At 37.6% G+C, this 7,953-nt stretch overlaps 1 long non-coding RNA gene across 2 annotated transcripts in view; it reads right to left on the bottom strand.

Moving 5' to 3' along the window:
• The window catches only part of LOC104695410, a 56,801-nt gene extending 49,163 nt beyond the window's left edge, over positions 1 to 7,638 (bottom strand). For both annotated transcript variants that reach the window (XR_005602524.1, XR_752864.4), the window contains exons 1-3: positions 7,565 to 7,638; positions 5,031 to 5,338; positions 4,350 to 4,490 (exon numbers count right to left, since the gene is read on the bottom strand). This is a non-coding gene — a long non-coding RNA (uncharacterized LOC104695410). The remainder of the gene's footprint in view (positions 1 to 4,349; positions 4,491 to 5,030; positions 5,339 to 7,564) is intronic.
• Between the last annotated feature and the right edge of the window lie 315 nt (positions 7,639 to 7,953).

Genomic DNA, 7,953 nt, shown 5'->3' on the forward strand with positions numbered 1-7,953 from the left:
GCTGACCCAAAACATTCCTGATGAATAAAAGATTAAATGTAGTCTCAGAAATTTTCATCTCTTCATGACATTACTAGTGAAGCACTAATTTGGATGAGTAAATTACATCTGTCTTTATAGGATGGGTGTTTCCTGCACCTTCTATATGCAACCTTAGTCGTGTGATTATTGTGAACTAGCTTATTAAGCATCAATACTTTTTCTAAAATTCTTTCAAGTGAATGTTTTGTAGAAAATAATAACAAGTAACAAAGTGCAAGTCAAACAGTTGCAGAGGAACAGCTTAAACTTTTTCATTTGCATATGTCACATTTATTTTCTGGTTCTTAGATACATCCATCTCTAGGTATCTCCAGCTATGTTTTCAAGTCCTGAAATGTTTTCTGATTTTTCTTCTGTTTTTCCATGAGTTGCCTGAGCACTGTCATCATAAAGTGCTGAAAGATATGTACTCTGAGTGATGTTATGTACTAAAAACAAAGGAATGGCACAAAATGAACAGTTTTGTGGCATAGGAAAAAAAAAAAAAAGCTATGAAATTGTTGCTTGGCAGGAATTCGTACAGAAGCCAGTCTGAGACACTGAGCACACTATGGTATCCAAACACTAAATTCATACTAACCCTGGGTGTACAACAGAGTTAACAAAACAGAAAAGGTCTTTGAAAAGTTCTATAGCAGTGAGCATATAATTTGAACATACCCTCATTTCCTTCACATTAATCAAAAGTACAACAGATGCCACAGAATACTGCCCCAATCTCACTTGCTTATAAATAACTCTTCTCTATTGTGCTTCCATTCTTATTCCAAATGTTTAATTATTTTGTCTTGTTAGGTATCAGGTATGTTAGGAAAAGTAGTGGTGACAGAATCCCAAATGGTGTACTTAGATGTGTGCCAGTATCAGCATTGAGATAGATGCTATTTGCACACCATTTTAGTCCTAATTTGGGTATAATCAGTTATTTAAATTTACTATACATGATTAAGAATTCTGATATTCGCTCTTCTATTGTTTTCCCTATTACTAGTTACTAAAAAATACAGTTCCAAACTTATGTGTCAAATATACATCAAGAATAGATACATCCATTTTGTGGTCACCAATGTGCATGGTACTTATGCTCTCTCCATCACTGCAACCTGGTTGACTGAGATTCCAGATTTCAGAAACTAAAAAGGGATCATCAGTACAGACCTGTACTTCTCAAAATACTCTGTGCAGCACCAGGGCCCAATGCCATAGCCCTTTTGAAAGAGACAGACAGATTATCCCCATTTTATTGAAAGGAAGCTTTGCTCACAGGTGGCTGAAGAAGTTCAAGGTGCGAGGCAGATCTTTGCACTGCCACAGCTGCTGTAGCACAATCTGGAAAGTTTGCACTGCTACAATGATTTTGATGATGGAAAATTTTTCTTTGCTTGTAAGACTGCTAGAAGATAAGCCATCCTGACAGTTTTGTTTATTGGCTTTAGTGGAATGTAAAAATTATATATCTGTCCATAATGGCTCAGAATCCATCTGGGGAAATACTGGTTTGCCAAGATTCATGTTACTCTACTTTCAGTCTGCCATTCAGAGGATTAGGAGAGCAGGAATATTGTCCAAGAAGGGAACTGGTTTGGAAGCTATGTTTTCATTCAGAGGGGATTTCTTCTGACACACTGAAATCTCTTTTCTTTCACTGAAGAAAAAGTCTTAAACTTCAAAATTTAAAATAACAAAAGTGTATCCTAAACATTTGAGTTAAAGTAACCAAAAGGATTAATTCCATTGTTCAAACAGTGTTATGCTTTGTGAAAGTGCATAATTTGTGGTGCCCTGATATAATTTGTAGCTGTAACAGTCTCACAAAATTAACTTTCCTTTTGGATTCACATAAACATTTCTTTACTTTAATGCTGTTATTTTTTAAAAAGCAGTAACATGGGAAAGTAAGGCTTGACTTTGTACTAGTGGCACTAAGACAAGTGGTACCACTGACCACATTGTACAAGTGGCACTTTTAGCAGCTCAGAGAGAACGTCTACAGGAGCAGAATCACCTGTGTTCTCTTCATAGGTTACTGAGACATCTCCAAAATATTTACCAATCACTTTCAGGATTAATATCTTGGATTAATATCTTCCTCCTTGTGCTCAATATTCACGGTTCATTTTACTCAGTTATTGTCCCATCCACATTTCATGAAGGAGGGAAAGAATAGATGTACTGTGCTTCCTCTGCCATGTGCACCATTTTGTATGGGACGGGCTTTGGAACACATGACATTGGGAATGCTGTGTAGAACATCCCATGAGACTGGCTGGATAGTGCCCCTGTACAACCTTGCATAAGTACTAGTTTGTTCATGCTGCCATTTAAATAGGATTTGGTTTTTTCTGCATAGAAACATTTTGTATTTTTTTTTAATTCTCCATTTTTCTGGAATAATCAAAATAACAATACAAGATTAAGAAAATGCATTAAATGAGACACACTAGTTGCTGGCTGTGATTAATTAGTAGGATCACCCACACACATAGCTTCAATTGCTAGTAATTTACTTGCATGAATTCAGTAGAAGCAGACAAATTTCAAAATACCTCAATCACTATTATTTTAATTGACAGATGAATTTGTCTGTTGTAATTGCTCCAAAAAACTTAACATTTCTTAAACTGGTAAGAGACAAAGTAGGATCCTGTTACTTAGATTGGTAAGGAACCTGAAGCCTAACCAAAAACCTTTAGTCAATGCACAAAATAGCCTTCCTTGCCTACATTTTGCTTTCAGCCTCCCAAAAGAGTTGCTCTCATTTACTTGTCTGTAGCAAGGGAGAGGATTTATTGCTTTGTTTTCAAGCATTCTTCAGTTCCAATGACAGGAAGCCATTCAAGCCCTATGTCAGAGTCTTGACCATTTGGGGAACTATAATGTGATGACTTCCTAGGGAATTAAGTCACATGGGCTTAATAGCATTAGGGGTTCTGGTTATCCCTGGTAGAAACTAAGGAGTGAGCTTCTCACGCTACACTGGAAGACTTCTGCCTAATGCAGCCTCATGCTCTTGCAGCTCCCCTCAAAATAGATCTGCCAGACATATTTTTGCCTCAAAATACAATTCAAAAATTTTTTTTCAAGTCTTCTGGGCTGTCTTACTGAAAATTTTTGTGTATTCTCTGTTAATTGTCCTAATTTCTGCTGAAAGAAGAACAGTGTTTGCAATTACAGTATCACAACTTAACATTGACCACAAACTTTAAACCAGGGCACATAAGTGAACATAGTTTATTCTTTGCTTAAACCATCAGCATGGCTTTTGAACATAGTTTTAAAATAGCATTATCTAAAAAAATAACATTGTTATTAATCACTTCTTACAAGACCTTTAGAGGTTCTCCCTTTTCCTGTTCATAAATCCTTAGTATTTGCATTAAATTTTTTCTCAGACAGGAAACAGTAACAATTGATTTACATGGACAAAATCAGCTTTTCTCAGTTTTCAGTCCAGCTTCCTCTGAGATCTCATTGACCTCCAAAGTTCAGCTTCTTCCATGAAAGTTGTTTTTGGAATTAATAGCCTTCAACATCAAATCATCAAGTGCTATAGACATTACCAGTGCTGTAAGTAAAGCTTCAGCCTTTCCACATAAACTCTTATTTTCAGAGGTTTATAGTTTGGCTACAAAAATAGTTTTATGCTGAAACTTATTTTAAAAAGCTCAGTCTGGAAGCGATTTCAGTTTCTGAAAAATCTGCACAACTCTGTGGGTGTTTTCAGTCTGAAATTCTGACCAAGACTATGCCTTGCTATCTACATCCCATTGGTGCCTGACTTTCTAAAAGCGCAGATCCACTCCTGACAAATTTTAGAAAGACAATCTAAAAGGGTGTTTTAAAAATGATTATCTCATATGTTAAAGATTTTCAAATTGGATCTAGTCCGTGCTTCTTCGGAAGATAGTTTAATCACCTGAGCACTACAGTACTTTTCAGAAGATTTTAGCCAGCCTGAGACGTGAGTCCAACTGCTCTGCAGTGATGGAGGGCTCTCAAGGTTTCTCTGAGTGTCTGCATGCAGAGTAATGGAGGAGCCTGCTGGTCCTGCAGCAGTGGGAAATGCTGATGGATTGGGGGATGAAAACCTTGTAGAAAGGAGGCTCAAGAAAACCTGAATTGGGGAGTTTGGGTAGACTGTCACCTCCTGCCTTTTCAGGAGACATGGGAGTGCTCTGGTGGCTGGGGCTGAGTGCTAGGAGCCACAGGTGAGGGAGAGGAGGAGGAAGGCACCTTTCCAGCATCCTGAAACAAAATCTTCAACATAACTAGAGATACTTAGATCAAAACCAACAGAACTTACTTACATGCTGGTTTACACAATTGCCTTCAGAAGGGATTTGGAGGCACCATCTGGAGGGAAAGATGACAGAGAGATGCCATGGAGTTTCCAGTTTCCTTCGTAGATAATTCCCATAAAGGGATGACTTGGTCCTGAGTCACTGCTACTGGAGATGGGAATACAAACACAACACAACAGCAAACATGTTCAAGTCCACAGGCTGCAAATGTTACTGCTTCAAAGCAAAATGTTCTCTTCTGAGATGGTGACCCAGTGCAATACACTGCTTCCCATGACTACTCATTCTTCCCACAACAGAAATTTGAACAAGCCATAGGCAATATCCTGCCCCCAACTGCCCCCAAACTGGTCACCAAAACTAAAAATGTCCATCAGTCCTTCCACATAATTCTACAGCACAATTTCCTATGCCTGTGTCCAGCAGCAGGAAGACTATTTCATTTAATCAATATAAATAGTATCTTATACTTGCCATATGAAGGAAAAGACCAAGACGCCCTCTAGGTTATCCCTTGTTTCAGACATGTCACTCCTACAATCCAGACAGATCACCCTTATATTCATCCTGTGTTTTCAAATGGAAATGTATTGGTGCCCAAAAACAGCAAAGCAACATCCTCTGAAAAATGTGGCACTGGTAACTATACAGAATTGACAGTGCAGCATCTGAGTAGGAAATACCAACCTTCAGATCTTTGGGAGTGCTCCATTTGAAGCTGATCCAGAAATCTTTTTTTTGGGAACAGCTCATTATAACTAGGAAAATTCAGTCCAAACTCTGAAACTTCTTTTGAAGGCATAATGGCAGGGGAACCTCACAGACAGGATTAGAAGGAAGATAAAGAGGTCGCTTTACAGATGTCTGAAGAAGCACTTTCCAAATGTAAGGAATGGTGTGGGATAAAGCTTCAAACTGAGTGACTGAAAATCTAAGAAGTCAATGAAGGAGGCTGGCATCATGGGCTAATCAGTGAAAGAAGTGATTTCTTCATCCTGCATGAGAGATGATAGGTAGGATGAGGTGCAGGCTTTGAAGGTGAAGACAAGCTGCTTATATCTGATAGAAAAAGAGTGTTACATTTGACAGCCAAAGTGATGGGCTAGGCAAATGATCTCTGCAGTGCTATGATGTATAGAATCATGCTGCAAAATTGCATTTCTCAAAAGCAGAGGAATGGCTATTGAAATAATCAAGAGAGCTTGGTGATTACGTACATATCTATTAATTCTTGCACAGTAATAATCGCTAAGTTCTATAACTCATTTCCACAGTAAGTTCTATAACTCACTTCCACAAGACAATTATTTTTAATGATTTTTTTTTTAAACTTACACTAAGCATGTTGCATGGGAAGGTGGGAATTTTATTGGATATTTCTAATAATAGTGTTTTGTGTCAGCACTTTCATTGTAGTGTTCCTTTAAAATTTCTAGTTTTATAAAAGAAAAAATGACATACTAGCAAATCCTTTTTACATGTAACTCTTCTTGGTTTTGGCTAAATCTTTTCATTGAAACACAGCACCTGAGGTCATTCAGTGCTCATATGCACAGCAATTACATAATGTCTTAGCTGGTGGTCTCAGTTTATGCCTCTCTGGGCTCTGGTAGCCAAAGAGAGGTTATCTGTTACAACTTGGAGATGACTCTGGAAAGTCAGCATGTGGGATAACACAGACATCAAGTTGCTAAATGTACCATACCTCTGAAACATAAAGGTTTAACAGCACTTCTCCACTTTGTTTGGCAGTGTTACATTAGAGTGGTTCTTTCCGTAATACATAATAAATTAATTTTATTCCCTATTGTAGCATATCCTTCATTTCCCCCATGCAGAGACTGGTGCATACACATTTTTCCAGGGCAAGGATTTTCCTATTAATAGACAACTTGGCTCCACACACAGAGATGAACGAACAAGGTTTGGAGTGCCTAATTTAAGGGACCATATGTCATAAGCTATAGTATCCTGTTAGGTGGGAATAAAATAAAGAAAGATTGAGAAGAAAAATAGCTTCCTACCATTAGTTGACCTCTCAGACTGAAATTTTCAAAGATGTTTATTTAGGTGTGCTGAGAACTATTTACTTATCCTGTGCATCATGTGAAGTTATGCATATTTCTAATGTATTCTTGATGGGGGTGCTGTCTCAGAAAAAGAACTTCTGAGTGTTACCACAAGACAAAAATAACAAAGTGATCCTGATTTATTTTTTTTTTCCTGGAACTGCCTTCAAAGTGTGGCCAGCTTCACATTTTTGTGCTTTGACTTTCCAGCTTGTGAAAACTGGAATACAGTTGTTTACTGTTTATTTAGTATCCTGTGATTGTAGGATACTGCAAATTTTCCTTTGCTAATGTAAAATACACTGGTGGATGAATGTCTTTTTTTATTAGCAAATTATATTAATTACTATTATTGTTTAACCAGTGCATGTCAGCTGCACAGTTCAAAGAAATGTGCTCTTTCAGACTCTTAGGGTGGTTATATAATCAGCATTCCTCACAAATATTTGAATAATTAGAGCTAGCAATCATATTTTCCTGGCAAGTTGTCCACTTTTGGGTGCAAACAGAGTCAGAGAACTAGAAAATCTAAAAATCAGCATTTCCATTTACTTCCTCCTGCTCATCCCATACATTTCTACTGTGTTTTTTCCTTCTCTGCTTTGTTTTTCTCTAAATATCTCTTGCAAAGTAACATTGCCAGATCATTTCACTCAGGTAAGGGAATGGGTAAGACCATGACCAGCTGATGGGAATACCTGTTGCACTTCTATTTTTAGGATGTGCCATTCCATACTTCCAGTAGAGTTCCAATTTCCATTTCCCTTATGATCCAAATTGACAGTCACAAGTTTGTGTTTATATGAAAAACAGAAAAGGAAGACATTCGCTAGCTAACGCAACTCACAATTTAATTGTTTTCTTCTTACACTCCTCGTGACCAAATGCAGCAGAATAAAAGATTTGCTCTGTCAAATGAAAGGGATAAATGTTTGGAGAGAAAATTATTTGGACTGAAGAGGAATTTTGTGGGCATATTTTAACCAGTGATTATTTGGCTGCCTTATGAATCTGTAGTACTGAATATTGCCTGCATTCAGATACTCAAAAAGCAGAAATCAATAAAACGTAACAAATAAAAGCCACGTACAGGGAGAAAAACATCGTTACAATCACTTATTCACATTTGCAAATACTACAGACACTTCTCACCTTTCTTGTCTTCTTAATTTAGTTGGCAACACGGAGTCAAAGGTGATGTCTGGAGTTAAGAGCCCAACAGCTCTGGGAATAGGGAATAAGACTGATTTTAATCAACAGCAAAGCGCTATGATGTGGCACAGTGCCCTAGAGAAAACATTCCATTGCCCCAATCCTAAAAACCCTTTGGTGCTTTATGCCTGTGGGAGGTGTCCATGAGGACCAAACCCATCTCTAATGGGAAGAAGAAAATTTGAAACATTGCCTTTGATTGCAAATAGAAAATTTGAAACATTGCCTTCGATTGCAAATTAGACAGACATCTCAGTCCTGCCATATTTCAGCAATCATCACCCTATTACCTGTCAATTTCTGGTCATTTCAGTGTTTGGCAGCCCACC

Source organism: Corvus cornix, chromosome 8, assembly GCF_000738735.6.
Source record: "Corvus cornix cornix isolate S_Up_H32 chromosome 8, ASM73873v5, whole genome shotgun sequence".
In the NCBI taxonomy this organism is placed as follows: Eukaryota; Metazoa; Chordata; class Aves; order Passeriformes; family Corvidae; genus Corvus; species Corvus cornix.